The sequence below is a fragment of the Penaeus monodon genome, chromosome 41 (assembly GCF_015228065.2).
Source record: "Penaeus monodon isolate SGIC_2016 chromosome 41, NSTDA_Pmon_1, whole genome shotgun sequence".
Taxonomy (NCBI): domain Eukaryota; kingdom Metazoa; phylum Arthropoda; class Malacostraca; order Decapoda; family Penaeidae; genus Penaeus; species Penaeus monodon.
Window position 1 is genome coordinate 21014081 of NC_051426.1, and position 20000 is coordinate 21034080.

Sequence of the window (20000 nt, forward strand, 5' to 3'; positions counted from 1 at the left end):
GGTGGTCACTGTTGCAGTCGGCACCAGGTCTTGGTCTTGGCATTTTTTATGCAACTTTCCCATTTTTGGTTCAGCTCAATTAGTCAATTTGGTTGCGTGTTCTTTTGTCTGGTGAAAACCACGTGTACAAGTGTCTTGGGTGGTGTTAGAACAATGTATTGGCTATAGCTAGATTATTTGTACTACAGAATTCAATAAAATCTTCACCTCTTTCATTTATATCTTAAAGGCCGAATTTTCTACAGGTGTCATTTTTTAGATAATTTTTGCCTACTTTGGCGTTGAGGTCTCCCATGATTACTTTTACATCTCTGTCAGGGATTGTGTCTAAAGTTTCTTGGAGAGTGTTATATAATAAGGTGCTATCCTTGTTCAAGGGAACCCCAGGATGCAGTTTATTGTCTTACCCAGGACAAATACATATATATATATATATATATATATATATATATATATATATATATATATATATATTATATATATATATATATGTATATATAATGTTACTGTATTACTATAATCCCTCTTATGTTTTCTAATTTCTGCCATAGGCCTTACCCCTTTCACCATCTCTATTCACAATACTATCAGAGCAAATGAAGATAAAAATCGAGAGATGACGACGAGCAGCTGCGTGAACAGACTTTCCTGTCTGGGACTAAAGTCACCAGTAAAATAGCGATCTTATTACAAATGACATTTTAGCCTTTAAAAAATAACGACCAATTTTTGTATTTTATATAATCTAGCTCGGAAGACTAACTTAATAATATTTTTAAGGTTATTACAGCTGATGTTACTGCTATATTTTCTGGTTCTCTACATTGATAGCATAATCAATATCTATAATTAAATTTTCATTTTCATTCCTTGTAGACCTGCGGAGAATATTTGTCTCAGGACTAAAGATAATAATAATAATAATTATTATTATTATTATTATTTTTTTTTTTTTTTTTTTTTACATTTGTGCTTTAGATATGTTCATTTCATGCTGCCATTTTGAAAGTGTGAACGGAAAGCTATATAACGTTACTAACGAATCATGTACGTCACTGATATGCGAACAAATGTATATTAACTATGATCTTAACCGTCATCACATAAATTAAGTAAAAGGAATTCCAATGTAATTTCAGTATAAATGACACAGAAAATATATAAAGCAGCCACCAAAACGGCCAACCGGAACGACCCGATTTTCTTCCGCTTGCAATTGAGTGGACTGTCTGCCTTCCTGCACAGCTGCCGACCCGAGTGACCTCGAGAGGGGAAATCTCCCTGGAGAACACTCGTGAACGCCGAACACGAGCAAGTACAGTGGACTCTCAACTTTACCCAAAGAAGGTTCACTTCTATGTTTCCTAATCGGACTCTTTTGACGTCTATCATCTGTATTACCTTGAGTAATTAATGAAACTGTTGCTGACATTATCATTACCAGATACTGCTAGATACACAAATATTTGTATCATTTATTCGATACCTATATATATATATATATATATATATATATATATATATATATATATATATATATATCTTCACTATCTTCACTTACATTGTAGTGACTGTATGCATTGCTCTTATTATCTCTCTCTCTCTCTATCTCTCTGTCTCTCTCGTCCTATCTCTCTCTCTCTCTTTCTCTCATTCTCTCTCTCTCTCTCTTTCTCTCTCTCCCCTCTCTCTCTCTCTCTCTCTCTCTCTCTCTCTCTCTCTCTCTCTCTCTCTCTCTCTCTTCTCTGTCTATCTATCTATCTATCTATCTCTCTGTCTCTCTCGTCCTATCTCTCTCTCTCTCTATCTATCTATCTATCTATCTATCTTCACTCATTCTCTCCTCTGCTTCTCTATATATCCATCTACCTATCTATCTCAATCTCTCCTTTCCCTCTCTGTCTATCTATCTACCTATCTATCTCACCCCTTCTCTCTCTGTCTATCTATCTATCTATCTACCTAAACTCACTCTCCTCTCTCTCTCTCTCTCTCTCTCTCTCTCTCTCTCTCTCTCTCTCTCTCTCTCTCTCTCTCTCTCTTCTCTCTATCTCTCTCTCTCTGCGCCTATATCAGTGTGTACATACCTGTGTGTTAGTTTAACGATGTATAATGAAGATATCAAAGAAAGATAAACTCAAACAGAAATGAAAAAAAATTAAACCGGAAAGAGTTATTATGATTCAAACAGTTACTAAAGAGAGAAAGAAAGAGGAAAGAGAGAGAAAGAAAGAGAAGAAGACAGAAACAGCGAGAGAGAGAGAGTGAGAGAGAGAGAGAGAGAGAGAGAGAGAGAGAGAGAGAGAGAGAGAGAGAGAGAGAGAGAGAGAGAGAAAGAGCGAGAGAGTGAGAGAGAGAGAGAGAGAGAGATAAAACAGAGAGATAAATAGAGAGAGAGAGAGGGAGGGGGGGGAGAAAGAGATAGAGAAAAAGAGACGGGGTTTTAAGTGGACGGGGGGGGGGGCACGACAGCCATGGTCGATTCCACAGATCGGTCCTCGGCAAAGCCTGCAGTTCAGAAGGATCACTATAGCGTGTCCAGCGCCGCGGGTTGGAGCGCTGATACCAGGAGCCAGAAATCCTCAATCTCTGGGATCTACAAAGAGAGGGAGATGGCTGCGTCTCGTAGCCATCTGGATCACGGCCGGATGCCGCGTTGAAGTCTCCCTAGACACTGCCAGTTTCTCGTCAGTGTGCCTGGAGATGGAGTCTGTCGCTCCGGCTGTGCTAAAAAGTATTCGTGACCATTTAACTTTGCTCAGACCCTTTCCGGGAAATCCAGAGGCACAAGACCAATTCCTGAATCTTCCCGCCTGCGTCTTCTACCCCCCCCCCCCCGCCTCGTCTTAATAAATAGGGTTCTTTCCTATATTTCTGAGATTGATAGAATTAACGTTAAAATCCATTTGAAATATGAAAATGAAATAATGGTGTAATGAAATAAAGAAATTGACATACTTTCCATGAAAGAACCATTATAAAACACGAAAATACTTAAACAGTAAATAAAATTTAAGATATAATTAGGAAAGTTATTATAAAGACATGGAATTAAAATTAATAAAATTTGTTTTCGGGATTTCAGGTTGGATTATAATAAAATACTCCTAAAATGTAAAAATCAAAGGAGTTTAATTCCATCTCGTATTCAAGGTGAGATAGTGGTGCCAGAAATACAAATAAAATATGCATTTATTAGAATGTGATAGAGCAGCGGTCCGTGGCAACACTCGTAGTTTCGGGCATCCTCCTCACTCGCGGATAAAGCGGTCGAGCTCAGGGTTTCGGCGAAGGGAGAGCGATCGAAGCTCATGCTGCAGTATGAAGGGAGAGGTAAAGGAGCTCCTGGTAATATAGAGTAGTCTCTCCCATAGTCTTTAAAGAATATACAGGGCAAAACGTCACGCCGCGGCTGCGACAGAAATTCGTCAGTTTCCAGAGGGTAATGAACGCGTGCCGTGGGAGGGGTGGAGGTGAGAGGAAATATTTAGCATTTTTTATACCCCCTGGAGTAAGACGACGTGATTTTGCGAAGTCGTCCACTGCAAGGGAGAGAGGGGGGGGAGGGGGAGGACGAGTAACCATCAAAATGTTCATCTTTGTTTGTAGACTGATTGATAATTTGACTACGAAATAGATTAAAAAATACAATAACGAGTGTTTAAAACAAAAAATTGCTTCAATCGTATTATCAAAAAGAGATGTGTGTTTCAGTTATTTGCATGACAAAATATTAAATACTTATGATAATCACCCACCCCAGACAGACAGACAAAGACAAACAAACAGTAAAAGAGAGAGAAGAAATTCTGTATTTACACCTGCAACAAACAAAATCATAGGTAGAGGAAGGGTAAAGCGACAAAGAGAGAGTGGAGGGAGAAAAGGAAAAGATGGAAAGAAATAGGCATAGTTGGCGGGAAAGATGTCTGGAACATCATAATTTTCAGATCCGTATGAAACGCAACGGAAGTCAAAGCGATAGACACGCAGTTTGAGCCAAAGATCCTCTAAAGAGTATTATTTAGTGGCTCCTCTCTCTCTCTCTCTCTCTCTCTTTCCTTCTCTCTCTCGCTCTCTCCGCCCCCCCCCCCCCCACCCCCCCCCCCCCCCCCCCCCACCCCCCCCCCCCCTCTCTCTCTCTCCCTCTCTACTCTCTCTCTCTCTACTCTCCGTCTCTCTCCTCTTCTCTCCACTTTCTCTCTCTCTCTCTCTCTCTCTCTCTCTCGTCTCTCTCTTCTCTCTCTCTCTCTCTCTCTCTCTCTCTCCCCGTCTCTCTCTCTTTCACTTCTCTCTCTCTCTCGCTCTTTCCTTCTCTCTCTCTCCTCTCTTTCCTTCTCTCTCCCCTTCTCGTCTCTTCTCCTCTCCTCTCTCCCTTCCTCTCCCTTTGTATATATATGGATATATATGTATATGTGTGTGCGTATATATATGTATATATGTGTGTGTATATATATATGTGTATATGTGTGTGTGTATATATGTAGGTATGTATATATGTTATATATATATATATATATATATATATATATATATATATATATATATATATATATATATATATTTTTTTTTTTTTTTTTTTTTTTTTTTTTTTTTTTTTTTTTGATGATATTGGAGTGAGTACGTGGTAGGGTCCCCAGTTCCTTTCCACGGAGAGTGCCGGTGTTACCTTTTTTAGGTAATCATTCTCTCTATTTATCCGGGCTTGGGACCAACACTGACTTGGGCTGGCTTGGCCACCCACTGGCTAGGTAGGCAATCGAGGTGAAGTTCCTTGCCCATGGAAACAACGCGCCGGCCGGTGACTCGAACCCTCGAACTCAGATTGCCGTCGTGCCAGTCTTGAGTCCGATGCACTAACCACTCGGCCACCGCGGCTTTTTATGTGTATATATACGTATGTGCATATATTCATATATGTATATATGTGTGCATATAAATATATAGATATTTGTAAACACACACACACACACATGTTAAAAGAGGTGCGGAGACAGAATGCAACCCTGTCGCCTCCTTGTTTGACTTCGAACCAAGTTCTGTTAACCCATAGTGTTCTTAAGCTGCTTGTTGTGGTCATAGATGCTTTTATTAGTTGGATGATGTGTTTTGGAAAATTCATATCGTTCTGTTATTCCAGAGGATATCGTGACAACAGTATCAAAAGCTTTCACATTAATCGATGAAACACAGGTATTAGGTCTTTATGAGTTCTTTGTTTTCTCTATGATCAATTTCAGATTTAGAATCTGTTTCTGGTACCTTTTCAGGCAAAAACTGCTTGTTCGGTCGCAAATTTCTTCTCTTTAACTGCAACTTCATTCTTTCAGCAATAATTTTCAAAAAATTTGTTGCCCTTTGTGACTTATTAATGCAATGTCCTGTTATTGTTACATTGGAGTGCGTCACCTTTTTAGGTATGGAGTAAAGACTGATTTACCCAGTTTCTGGCAGTTCTTCTGTCATTCCAATTTTTTTTGTACAAAGTTTGTAGAAGAAGTATTCAACGCTTTTGCAGGCATCTTGATTAGTTATGCTGTTATCTCATCATTCCCGGGCTCTTGTTATTCTTTAAACTTTTTATGGCTCGCTCTGCAGTATCGTCGGTGGTCATCTTCGCTGTCACTGAGTCTAATAATGTTGGTGTTAGATCTTTATTCTTTTTGTATAGGTTGGAACAATATTGTTTCCATCTATCTTGATTCTTTCCAGCAACATAAAAACAAAGTCCATTTCAGTTTGTAGGTTCCATGTAGGTTTTCAAAATTTTCGTGTGATGTTTCGTACTCCTGGTTAGAGTTCTTTCAGTGTCTTACTGATAGAACAGTTTCAATTCTCTGCCAATATTCATTTAAATATTTTTCCTTATCTTGTCGCAAATAATCTTTGAATTTTTGTATTTTGTTTTTGTAAAATTACTTTTTCAACTGGATTATTGATACCCTTGATTTTAGGCATTTTGTTCAATTGACTTAGTGTTTTTTCAGAATAGGGAGAATTTGTTCTTTTCTTGTTGGCGATAGTTCTTAAGCAGCGCTCAGCAGTTCTTTTCCTCTTCCCCAACTCATTTGGTGTTTTATCATCTTCACATGAGTTGAGCATTTCAATTTGTTTGACACTGAATTCTGTAATGTTTTTTTTTTTATTTATCCAAGAGTTTGTAGTCGAGCTTAGAGGTGGTGTGGGAGCTCCATCTTTTTGAGTTCTTATTTGAAAGTCGATAGTTAGTAGTGGTAGGTCACTGTGCAGGTATTGTCTTTGGCATTTTTTATGCACTTTTCCATTTTTGGTTCAGCACAATGTATGTCAATTTGGTGCGTGTTCCTTGTCTGGAAAACCACGGTAAACAAAGTGTCTTGGGTGGTGTTGGACAATGTATTGGCTATAATAGATTATTGTACTACATATTCAATTTAAAATCTTCACCTTCTTTCATTATATTTCCAAGGCCGAATTTTCCAATTGGTGTCATTTTCAGATCATTTTTGCCTACTTGGCGTTGAGGTCTCCCCATGGATTACTTTTACAGCTCTGTCAGGGTATGTGTCTAAAGTTTCTTGGAGAGTGTTATAAAAATTTTCCATTTCTGATCATTGCAAGTTGGTGGTGGAGTTTAGCAATTGGTATAATACTAATTTTGTGAGGTGTTGCTTGTATTCTGACTTTTAAAATGCGAATCATTTAATTGGCTGTACCCAATTAGTGCATTTGCAGTGATTTCGGTGAGAATCATATGCAACTCCTGGGAATATAATTTCCTTTTCTTTTCCAGAAAAAAAAGAAAACTGTCTTGTGTTCTTTCGTTTGAAACTTCCATTACTTGTCCAAGGTCTCACTGGATTCCAGTATTGAATGTTGTAATCTAGCCATTTCGTTTACAGACGTATGAATTACCCAATCTCTCATTTTTTTCCCCCCCCCCCCCCCCCCCCCCTTACGTTCCACGTTCCGATTTTTAATGTGGTTCTTAATTGACATGTTTTCTTTATCTTCTTTGTCTTCCAGATGAATATTCAACATTGTCAGCCTGGTTGAGCCTATTGACTATACGCGCCCCTTGATAACCACGCGACGGGCGATGTGTGGTATGAATTATAATTTCTGTATTTAATCATTGGTGTAGAGGTTTGTCATGGAGAAAATAAAAGTGAGTGGAATTCCCCCAGGATCCTTCTCAACTCGCAGTTCTCCAACTAACTAGGAGGAACTATCTATCGCCGCTTTAAAAACATTTTACACTGTAATACGCCAGATTTCACCAGATATTCCACTTGACCTGCTGCCGACAGCTTCACCGCAACCTCTGGCAAGGGTGCTATCCTTGTTCAAGGGAACCCAATGGGTGAGTTTATTGTCTTGAACCAGGACAAGATATATATATATATATATATAGATATATATAGATATATATATATAATTGAGATATATATATATATAAATATATATATTATTAAAAAGATATATATATATATATACTATATAGATTATACATATGTATATATATATATATATATATTAATATATATGATATATATATATTATATATATATATAATATCTATATATATATATGTATATGTATATATACATGTATTTATGGCTCTATATATAAATGTATATGAAATTATGTATTTATATATACATACAGTATATGAAATTTCTCTATCTATACATTATATATATATATATATATATATATATATATATATATATATGATTATTATATACAGAAGATATTAAGTATATATAAGCATATATAAGTATATATAGATAGCGATCCATAACCGTATGTATATACATAATACATTAATTTCATATACATTTAATCATCATCATTAATAACGGTATGTCATGTTTGAGCAGCGTGGACCTCTCCACCATCCTTTCGCCCCTAAACTCGATTTGCGCTTTCTTTCACTTGTACCATCGACAGCCCGCAAATATCTTTAATGTTGTCGCTCAGTCTTGTCTTCGGTTTGCCTCTTCCTCTGTTTCCTATCACCATCCCTGTGAGCAAGTTTTTCTCAATACTTTTACTCCTCATCACATGACCAATAAACTTTAGTTTCCTTTTGTTCAAGATGTCCAACAGCCGGTCTTTACAATTTATTTTTCTCAGCACTTCATCATTCATTTTCTTTTCTGTCCAGTTAATACATCGTACTCGTCTGTAACACCACATTTCAAAATTATTGACCTTTTTCTTGTCTATCTTCTTCAGCACCCAACACTCAGAACCATATGACGCAATTGGGAAAACTAATGAGTTCAATAACCTCAGCTTTGTCCGTAAGGTAATGCTTCGGTCTTTCCAGATGTTATTGAGAGCAACTGTGGCGTTTTTGGCAATGGTAATTCTTTTTATCTCCGGTGAATCATCATATATATTAGTTAAAACAGCTCCAAGATAAGTGAACTCTTTCTCATTTTCCACAACCATTCCATTGATTGTAACATGTTCATCATTGTTCACTGCCGGTTATCTTCGAATCTTCATAATTTTAGTTTTCTTGGCATTAAGAAACAAACCAGCCTTTTCGCTTGCTTCTCCAACTCCATCTAGTAGTTGTTGTAGATCAGTGACACTGCTGGCAATTAAATCTATATCATCGGCGTATCTTAGATTTGATATTTTGTATCCTCCAACATCTACAGTTCCTTCAAAATTCTCTAGAGCACCTCTCATAGTTATTTTAGAATATATATTAAAAAGGTGCGGAGACAAAATACAACCTTGTCGCACTCCTTGGTTGACTTCAAACCACTCTGCCAACCCACAAGAGGTTCGCACAGCTGCTTGTTGTTGGTCATACATGGCTCCCATTAGTTTGATGATGTGTTTTGAAACTTCATATCGTTCATGTTATTCCAGAGGACATCGTGATCAACAGCATCAAAAGCCTTCGAGTAATCGATGAAACACAGGCACAGGTCCTTCTGATGTTCCCTGCTCCCCTCTATTATCAATTTCAGATTTAGAATCTGGTTTCTGGTACCTTTTCCAGGGCGAAAACCTGGTTGTTCGTCTGCAATTTCTTGTCTTAACTTTAACTTCATTCTTTCAGCAATAATTAAAAAAAAAAAATTTTGCTGCTATGCAATTGTCCTGTTATTGTTGCATTGGAGTGCATTACCTTTTTTAGGTATGGGAGTAAACACTGATTTTACCCAGTCTTCTGGCCATTTTCGTACAAGTAGAAGTATTCAACACTTTCGCCAGCATTCTTGATTAGTTCTGCTGTTATTTCATCTATTCCCGGGCTCTTGTTATTCTTTAATTCCTTTCTGGCTTTTATAACTTCGTCTAGCAGTGTCGGTGGTTCATCTTCGCTGTCATTGAGTCTAATTAATGTTGTTGTTAGATCTTTATTCTTTTTGTATAGGTTGGAACAATATTGATTCCATCTATCTTTGACTTCTTTTCCATCACATAAAACAAGTCCATCTTCAGTTTTGATAGTGTCCATTGTAGGTTTAAATTTTCGTGTAATGTTTCGTACTCCTTGGTAGCGTTCTTTAGTTGTCTTATTGATAGAACAGTTCTCAATTCTCTGGCAATGTTCATTTAAATATTTTTCCTTATCTCGTCGCAATAATCTTTGAATTTTTGTATTTTGTTTTTATAAATTTTTTTTAACGGTAGGTTCATGTTTGAGCCGCTGTGGTCACAGCATGATACTTAATTGTAGTTTTCGTGCTGTGATGATCTTGGAGTGAGTACGTGGTAGGGTCCCCAGTTCCTTTCCGCGGAGAGTGCTAGTGTTACCTTTTCGGTAATCATTCTCTCTATTTATCCGGGCTTGGGACCAGCACTGACTTGGGCTGGCTTGCCCACCCAGTAATTAAATAGGCAATCGAGGTGAAGTTCCTTGCCCAAGGAACTTCATCGTATCTAGGTTCGATTTACCTAAAATTATTTAAAACAGCGCGCGTGCTCACATACACGTGCGGGCGATGCATGTGTGCATCGCATGCAGTGATTGGTGTGTGCACTTGCACTGATTTATACATTTATATATAGATGCATAAATACGTGTAATATATATATATATATATATATATATATATATATATATATATATATATATATATATATAATTTATCATACATATATTTATTTTACATACATGTATATACATGCGTATATGAAATATTAAATGCATTTATATATAAAATGCATATATTCATATATATTTGCATATATATACACATATTTTTACAGATATTTTATATATTTAAGCATGTACTATTTTTTATATACGCACATTTATGTGCATGTGGTGTTAAGAATATTCCTGAATATAAGCCATGTGTTTTGTAGTTTCTTCTATACACTGTCCTATGTTGTTAGGAACTTTTTCAAGCATAATCTTTAATGTTTGAAGATCGTCACAGCTTTCGTTTTATAGATCACATAGACATTTATGTTATTGGATATTACTGTGGAAACCAGACAAGTTAACATATACCGTTGTGTCAAAATTTATAATGTATGAATATTCTTTTTTTTTGTCCAGCATGATTTAAATTTTGAGTGTAGAATGAAATATGTTTCTGTTTAAAATTCACTTAATTGGACATCTATTTCTGAATTATGACAGGAAAAAAAAGGAAAAAGATAAAAGGAAAACATCAATAGAATAAAAATATGAGGAAAATAAAGAGGAAAATTACAGGAGAAAAAAAATCCTTTACCTGACAGAGGGACAATGACAATATATATATATATATATATATATATATATATATATATATATATATATATATATCATCAGCCATTGAGGGTCCGTTGTTGGACGTAGGCCTTCCCCAACTGTCTCCATTCTGCACGATTGCTGGCATCACGGTGCCAAAATTTTCTGAAGGCATTCTTGGTTTCATGTTTGGGGAGTTTGGGCCGTACCCCACCGCGCTGGCCCAGGGCGAGTCGGCGGGGTTTGCATGGTGCTTCGTCTGGAGCCTCAGTTGTTACCTCCCCGATATCGTTGAACGTATTCGGTGCAGCCAACAACATCATCGACCCTCGCGAGCCTCGTCACCGCGGCAAGGTGTCTATCCAACGTGGAGGATATATATATGTATATACATATATACATCATCATCATCAATAACGGTATGCTCATGTTTGAGCAGCCGTGGACCTCTCCACCATCCTTCGCCACTAAACTCGATCTTACGCTTTTCTTTCCACTTGTACCATCGACAACCCGCAAATATCTTTGATATTGTCGCTCAGTCTTGTCTTCGGTTTGCCTCTTCCTCTGTTTCCTATCACCATCCCTGTTAGCAAGTCTTTCTCAGTACTTTTACTTCTCATCACATGACCAATAAACTTTAATTTCCTCCTGTTCAAGATGTCCAACAGCCGGTCTTTACAATTTATTTTTCTCAGCACTTCATCATTTGTCTTCTTCTCTGTCCAGCTAATACGCTGTACTCTTCTGTAACACCACATTTCAAAACTATTGATCTTTTTCTTGTCTATCTACTTCAGCACCCAACACTCAGAACCATATGATGCAATTGGGAAAACTAATGAGTTCAATAACCTCAGCTTTGTCCGTAAGGTAATGCTTCGGTCTTTCCAGATGTTATTGAGAGCAATTGTGGCGTTTTTGGCAATGGCAATTCTTCTTTATATCTCCGGTGAATCATCATATGTATTAGTTAAAACAGCTCCAAGATAAGTGAACTCTTTCACATTTTCCACAATCATTCCATTGATTGTAACATGTTCATCATTGTTCATTGCCGGTTATCTTCGAATCTGCATGATCTTAGTTTTCTTGGCATTAAGAAACAAGCCAGCCTTTTCGCTTGCTTCTCTAATTTTATCTTGTAGTTTGTAGTTCAGTGATACTGCTGGCATATATATATAATATATATATATATATATATATATATATATATATATATATACATCAATCAATCAATAACGGTATGCTCATGCTTGAGCAGCCGTGGACCTCTCCACCATCCTTCGCCACTAAACTCGATCTTACGCTTTTCTTTCCACTTATACCATCGACAGCCCGCAAATATCTTTGATATTGTCGCTCAGTCTTGTCTTTGGTTTGCCTCTTCCTCTGTTTCCTATCACCATCCCTGTCAGCAAGTTTTTCTCAATACTTTTACTTCTCATTACATGACCAATAAACTTTAATTTCCTCTTGTTCAAGATGTCCAAAAGTCGGTCTTTACAATTTATTTTTTCTCAGCACTTCATCATTCGTCTTCTTCTCTGTCCAGCTAATACGCAGTACTCGTCTGTAACACCACATTTCAAAACTATTGATCTTTTTCTTGTCTATCTACTTCAACACCCAACACTCAGAACCATATGATGCAATTGGGAAAACTAATGAGTTCAATAACCTCAGCTTTGTCCGTAAGGTAATGCTTCGGTCTTTCCAGATGTTATTGAGAGCAACTGTGGCGCTTTTGGCAATGGTAATTCTTCTTTTTATCTCCGGTGAATCATCATATGTATTAGTTAAAACAGCTCCAAGATAAGTGAACTCTTTCACATTTTCCACAATCATTCCATTGATTGTAACATGTTCATCATTGTTCATTGCCGGTTATCTTTGAATCTTCATGATCTTAGTTTTCTTGGCATTAAGAAATAAGCCAGCCTTTTCGCTTGCTTCTCTAACTTTATCTAGTAGTTGTTGTAGTTCAGTGATACTGCTGGTAATCAAACTATATCATCGGCGTACCTCAGATTTGATATTTTGTATCCTCCAACATCCACAGTTCCTTCAAAATTCTCTAGAGCACCTCTCATAATTGTTTCAGAATATATATTAAAGAGGTGCGGAGACAGAATGCAACCCTGTCGTACTCCTTGTTTGACTTCGAACCATTCTGTTAACCCATAAGTGGTTCTTACAGCTGCTTGTTGTTGGTCATACAAGGCTTTTATTAATTGGATGATGTGTTTTTGGAAACTTCATATCGTACATGTTTATTCCAGAGGATATCGTGATCAACAGTATCAAAAGCTTTCACATAATCGATGAAACACAGGTATAGGTCTTTTTGATGTTCTCTGTTTTTCTCTATGATAAATTTTAAATTTAGAATCTGGTTTCTGGTACCTTTTCCAGGGCGAAAACCTGCTTGTTCGTCTGCAATTTCCTCTCTTAACTTCAACTTCATTCTTTCAGCAATAATTTTCAACCAAATTTTGCTGCTGTGACTTATTAAGGCAATTGTCCTATTATTGTTGCATTGGAGTGCGTCACCTTTTTTAGGTATGGGAGTAAAGACTGATTTTACCCAGTCTTCTGGCCATTTTCTTTCATTCCATATTTTTTGTACAGAGTTTGTAGAAGAAGTATTCAACACTTTCGCCAGCATTCTTAATTAGTTCTGCTGTTATTTCATCTATTCCGGGGCTCTTGTTATTCTTTACTTCTTTTATGGCTTTTTATAACTTCGTCCAGCAGTGGCGGTGGTTCATCCTCGCTGTCATTGAGTCTAATTAATGTTGTTGTTGTTAGATTTTTATTCTTTTTGTATAAGTTGGAACAATATTGATTCCATCTATCTTTGACTTCTTTTCCATCACATAAAACAAGTCCATCTTCAGTTTTGATAGTGTCCATTGTAGGTTTAAATTTTCGTGTGATGTTTCGTACTCCTTGGTAGAGTTCTTTAGTTGTCTTATTGATAGAACAGTTTTTCAATTCTCTGGCAATGTTCATTTAAATATTTTTCCTTATCTTGTCGCAATAATCTTTGAATTTTTGTATTTTGTTTTTTGTAAATTACTTTTTCAACTGGATTATTGATACCTTTTTATTTTAGGCATCTTCTTGTTTCAATTTCACTTAGTGTTTTTTCAGATATCCAGGGGGAATTTGTCTTTTTCTTTTTGGCGATAGTTTTCTTAAGCAGTGCTCAGCCAGAGTTCTTTTCCTTCTTCCCACAACTCATTTGGTGTTTTATCATCTTCACATTGATTGAGTATTTCAAATTTGTTTGACACTGTAATTCTGTAATTGTTATCAAGAGTTTTGTAGTCGAGCTTTAGAGGTGGTGTTGGAACGCTCCATCTTTTTGAGTCTTATTTTAAATTCGATAGTTGGTGGTCACTGTTGCAGTCGGCTCCAGGTCCTTGTTTTCTAATTTTTTATGCAACTCTTCCATTTTTGGTTCAGCACAATGTAGTCAATTTGGTTTGCGTGTTCTTTTGTCTGGTGAAAACCACGTGTACAAGTGTCTTGGGTGGTGTTGGAACAATGTATTGGCTATAACTAAATTATTTGTACTACAGAATTCAATAAAATCTTTACCTCTTTCATTTATATCTCCAAGGCCGAATTTTCCACAGGTGTCATTTTTTAGATTATTTTTTCCTACTTTGGCGTTTGAGGTCTCCCATGATTATTTTTACATCTCTGTTAGGGATTGTGTCTAAAGTATCTTGGAGAGAGTTATAAAAAAATTCCATTTCTTCATCACTTGCAATATTGGTTGGTGCGTAGCATTGTATGATACTAATATTATGAGGTTTTGCTTGTATTCTGACTTTTAAAATGCGATCATTTATTGGGCTGTACCCAATTAGTGCATTTGCAGTTTTTTTTCGTGAGAATCATAGCAACTCCGTGACTATAATTTCCTTCTTCTTTTCCAGAAAAAAGAACTGTCTTGTTTTCTTTAGTTTTGAAACTTCCATTACTTTTCCAATTGGTCTCACTGATTCCTAGTATTTGAATGTTGTATCTATCCATTTCGTTACAGACAGTATGTATTTACCCATCTCTTTCATTTTCCTTACGTTCCACGTTCCGATTTTTAATGTGTTTCTTAATTGGACCTGTTTTCTTTATCTTCTTTGTCTTCCAGATGCATATTTAACATTGTCAGCCTGGTTGCTAACTAACGCGCCCCTTGATAACCCACGCGACGGGCGATGTGGTATGAATTATCGTTTCTGTATTTAATCATTGGTGTAGAGGTTTGTCAGGAGAAAATAAAAGTTGAGTGGAATCCCCCAGGCTCCTTCTCAACTCGCAGTCTCCAACTAATTAGGAGGAACTATCTCTGCCGCTTTTAAAACAGTTACACTGTAATACGCCAGACATATATATACATACATACATATATATATGTATATATATATATATATATATATATATATATATATATATATATATATATTCTTTCTTAACAATGCTTTATTTTTATAACAAAATCCGTGCCATCACAGTTTATAAGGAAGTAGTATAAATGGAATGGACGCAGGGAACAATATGTTTTTAAGGCAACTATAGAAGTTCATATCCGAGAGTTGGTAGGGGGGATGGGGTGACAAGGTAGGGAGATTCAACCGCAAACCTAGTCCACTAAATTCATTTTATAACATCCAATTACACAGAATCAAATTCTTAAGTCTACGTTGACTTGACAAAGAAGTTAGCAGGCCACCTGAACCGCAACTTCTGCAGTTCCACGCATGATCCTCCACGTCACTACATACACCAAAATTAACTGTCTACAAAACCATTTTGTGGAAAAGAAGGAAAAGGGGAAACCGTAAATTTACAATAAAAAGCTTTATTTAGAAGCAGGAAAATCATGTTTTCTTGTCTAGAGAAATACTGTACAAACGAAAAAAATATCGAATTGGCAAAAAAAAAACATTTAATTAGAGATTATATTACAGCAACATTAGCATTAATAATGATAAACACTTATCATTATCTTTATCATTATCATTACTATCATCGTCATCATAATAATTATTTAAAAAATAATGAGTAATGGTTATAGAAAAGAAATGAGATTCACTTATTGTTCTTCCACCATACACGTTTTTTAATGATAATTCTTTTTACTATTCCAACCGCTACAAGGAGGTCCTTAGTCTATGGCATTTTGATCACCGCTAACACTTCAGTGCCTTTCCTCTTTTTTATTGACTCACTTTTGTGGTCATACTACAAAAACTAAAGCCTTTATATCCTACTGAATGAAAGTTTCTCAGCACCTTTATACCATCAATCGAGTTGTGTGGACACAGTCAGGCTCTCACTCTCACAGTCCTGTAGCAAGAACGTCTACTTTTATGAAAATTTAAGACTCAGCAGAACATATACAAAGTCCTAATACGTCCCTTATCACCTTTAAAAATTGGTCAAAATAATTTGAAATAAATGCATAGAAATATAAGCTATTTAAAAAAGGAAAGTTTACTCTGAATCCTACAAAATGACAGAGCAATATACATGTTTTTGAGCTGGTAGTCTGTAATGGTTCTGAGAAGAGAGGCAGAGAAATTCTTTACAAAAGTAACATAAAGGTCTTCCTATGATCCTCATTAACATATTCTGTCTTCTCCTGGCTAAACGTAATTTTTTGCACCTATTTGATGGAAATGTGCTAATGACTTTGGCATATTGAGTTGGAAAAAATAATCCTCATATAAAAAATACTCAAAAAGTCTGCAAAATTATAACAAAACTAATAATGACACAACCCGCATCACAAGATTGCTTCTAGCGTTCCCTTAAGATATACTGGAAAGATATGTGCCATGTGAACTGAGTTCACTAAAAACAAAAAAACACCTAGCACTTTCACCATGACCACCTAAATCTGTTTAGTATGTTCTAGCTAATGCTAGCTAAATTAATTTCTTCCCCCGCCATCAAAACTTATAATTCATAGTTTAGTTATAGTGATAGGCTGACTGCAGCTGACTTGCAAGGAAAATTTACAGGAGAACTGTAATCTCTGCTTCCAAGATATTTTGAAAGAGCACCACAGGTGCATCGTCAGCTCGAGCTGCCTTCCTTTCATCAACCCCTCATACGAAATAGGATGCGACAATCTAATTTTCCATTAAGGGATTACCTACATTACAAGAAGTATTGCTTAACGTATGCCAAGTACAGTCCCCATACCAAAACATTCCAGTGGCAGGAGTACAGAGGATTTTCGCCATCGGCTAACTTGCGGGCAAAGAACTTGAAGGTTTCATCCAATGTAATTACAGGGAAGGATATATCCATCACTGCAATCCATTGCGCTACATAGACTGGCGTAACATTAAACGCGGTACGAAAGACAAGAAAAAATCATTACACATGTAGAAAAAACACAATATCTTATTTTTAAAAAATCACAAAAAAGGGAGAGAGAGGAAAGACATGAATAACATCAATGGTAAAGATATATGCTCAAATAATAAATACTGTTCAAGGAAGCTAAAAATAGCTGCCACATCACCCACACATATTCCCATTCCTGCCAAGAACTGCCATCCACCGAAGGAAGTAGATGTAGAGAATGAAGAAGTGGAGGATCATGGAGAGAGCCATGGCAGCAGGAGCCAGATGTTGACCCCGGGCGGCATCACCAACAGAGACTAGTTTCCCGACACAATGAAATAAAACAGGGATTGATGAAATATTGGCAATGGAACTTGTCATCTGGTTATGTTTGTCGAGTAATAAAAGTGACATATAACGAGTCTCAAACAATATACTAGAGGATTCCTATTAAACAAGTGAAAAAGAGGATACCCTAAGGTAACATTAAAGCAAAAAGGCCTGCACAATTGTTAGTTTTTTCTTTGAGGTTTTGCATATGAAATGATTACTATTTTAATAATACATAATCAGATCTATCATCAAAATGAAAATTAACAGAAGTTAACATACCTGTTTACAGCACTCAGCATCTCAATAGTAACCAACACAGATAAGGCTATAGTCATGGGTGGTGGTTGGCAGAAGACAGTGCAGTCTATGTTTTTAAAATTTTCCACATCTGTTGTACAGTAGAGATGGTGAGACAACTGGTAGTAGTTGAGCTGAGGGCCAGTGGGATCATACATACCACCAAGAGGCAGCAAAAACTGTGGTGACACCAACATAACATACAATATCCATGTAGCGGAAGAAGAGCCGGAGATGAGAAACTCGCCAGCCTTGCGAGGGGGTTTGTCCATGATGTCAAGGTCAGGGGGGTTGAAGCTTAGCGCAGTGGCTGGTGGACCATCAGTAACCAGGTTGACCCACAGGAGCTGGACAGGAATGAGAGCTTCAGGGAGACCAGAACAGCAGTCAATAGGTTGGACACCATGGGAGAGAAGTTATCATCAGCAAGCACCATCTCAGAAGCAGACTTAGCCACAGCAGTGTTCGAACCCATGGCAGGGGCATCATTCACATCATCACCAGTCATGGCAGAGATCTCACCTTCAGCCTGCAAGCATTCAACAATCTCTGACTTGTAGAAAGGTTCAACACAAGAGAACAGTCGGGTTCAATTGCAAGCTTCCCTTTACTTCTTGGGGCTAAGTTCATCAAATTCACGACCAGAGTAAAGAGACCTGTTAGATCCTCATCCTCCTCAAACACTCCAATGTGACGGCAAATGGCCTCGGCAGTTGCCTTATTGTCCCCAGTGATGACAATAACAAGAATGCTAGCTGCTCGGCATCTCTTGACAGAATCACAGAGGATCCAGCATTCCAGCCACACCAACAAAGGTCATGTTGACTTCATACGACCCAAGCAACGGAGCATATCCCAATTACTGCTATACTGACGAATGACAGACATGATCTTATCCTTTACAGCTGCAGTGAGAGGAACTTTGTGTTCCAACACATAAAAAAGTACAACAGTCCAGTACACCCTCAGGAGCTCCCTTGCAGATCATCTTGGATCCTGTGTCCAGATTAGAAGACTAGAGAGGAATACGTTGACATGGACTTGCGATCGCGTGAGAACTCACGAGTGAAATCCTTCTTCCAACGGGTCTCCATGTTGCACTTTGTTATAAGAGCAGCAGAGCGCCAGTCAACACCAAATTTGGACTGATTAAATGGGCTGATTTTCTCAGCCAGGACAATAAGTGCAGTCATAAGTGCAAACTGATTCCTGAACTCAGTGAAGTCCACTGAGGAATCATTGCACATTACTGAGATGGTTGAGAGTTCTTGAAATCTAATAACATCTGATCCTGCAACCTTAGCACAATGGAGATGAATTCCACCAATGGGGTCATAAGTGGAGCCAGTGATCTCGAATTCCAGAAGAGAACAGTCATTACCTTCTACCTTATCAATAATGAACATGCGAGAGACAGACACCTGGTTGGTAGTGAGTGTGCCAATCTTGTCTGAGCAGATAACAGCGGTACAACCAAGACTCTCAACAGAAGGTAAAGAAGTCGGCGAGTGCCGAGGGCAAGGCTAATGGTGATGACAGCAGGGAGACCCTCAGGGATGGCAGCTACGGCTACGGCAATCTTGAATTAGTGAATGGCTCCCTTGAACCCAGAACCACCATGAACTGGATGCCTGAAGTGTCCAAACAGCAACACAAATGACAGAAATGACCTTGAAAGGCTGTTCACCGAATTCATCCAGTTTCTGCAGAAGAGGCGTCCTAATCTCTTCCGTCTCAGCCATCTGAGTGCGAATCTTTCCTGAAAGGACATTTACTTGTTAATATCTTTAATCTTGACTGAGCACATGAATCAGAAAAATCTAAACCACACCTGCTCTGCATACCATCATAAAATCTCTATTTCAGAATGAAATGTCCAGTCATAGCAATGTACACTATTCATCCCAATCATAACCAGCCTAAAATCCAGCTAAAACTCCATGAGCATGAAGTGGCTTACCAGTGGCAGTTCCCAAGCCAGTGCCAATGACAATCAATGCCAAGCGCCCTTCCAGCATTAGTGCCAGAGAAGAGACCTTTTCTTGTCCTAGGGAGAGAAAAGATTCAGTTTTAGACATTGCAGTTCTGACATGTGTCATGATTTTACGAAATACACAAATACATATAATATGGTAGATAATGGATAAAAAGTAAAACCCAACATAAAGGAGAAAAAGTTTAAAATAGTAGTTGAACCCACACAACACAAACATGTCCCATGACTATACAAACAATATATTCATACATATCTACACATCCAAAGGAGCTCAGATGAAGGACAATTCCTCTACATACACAAACTATATCC

At 37.4% G+C, this 20000-nt stretch overlaps 1 pseudogene; it reads right to left on the minus strand.

Annotated features, from left to right (window-relative positions):
- Positions 1-6489: 6489 nt before the first annotated feature.
- LOC119598443 overlaps positions 6490-20000 on the minus strand; it is a 16151-nt pseudogene continuing 2640 nt past the window's right edge.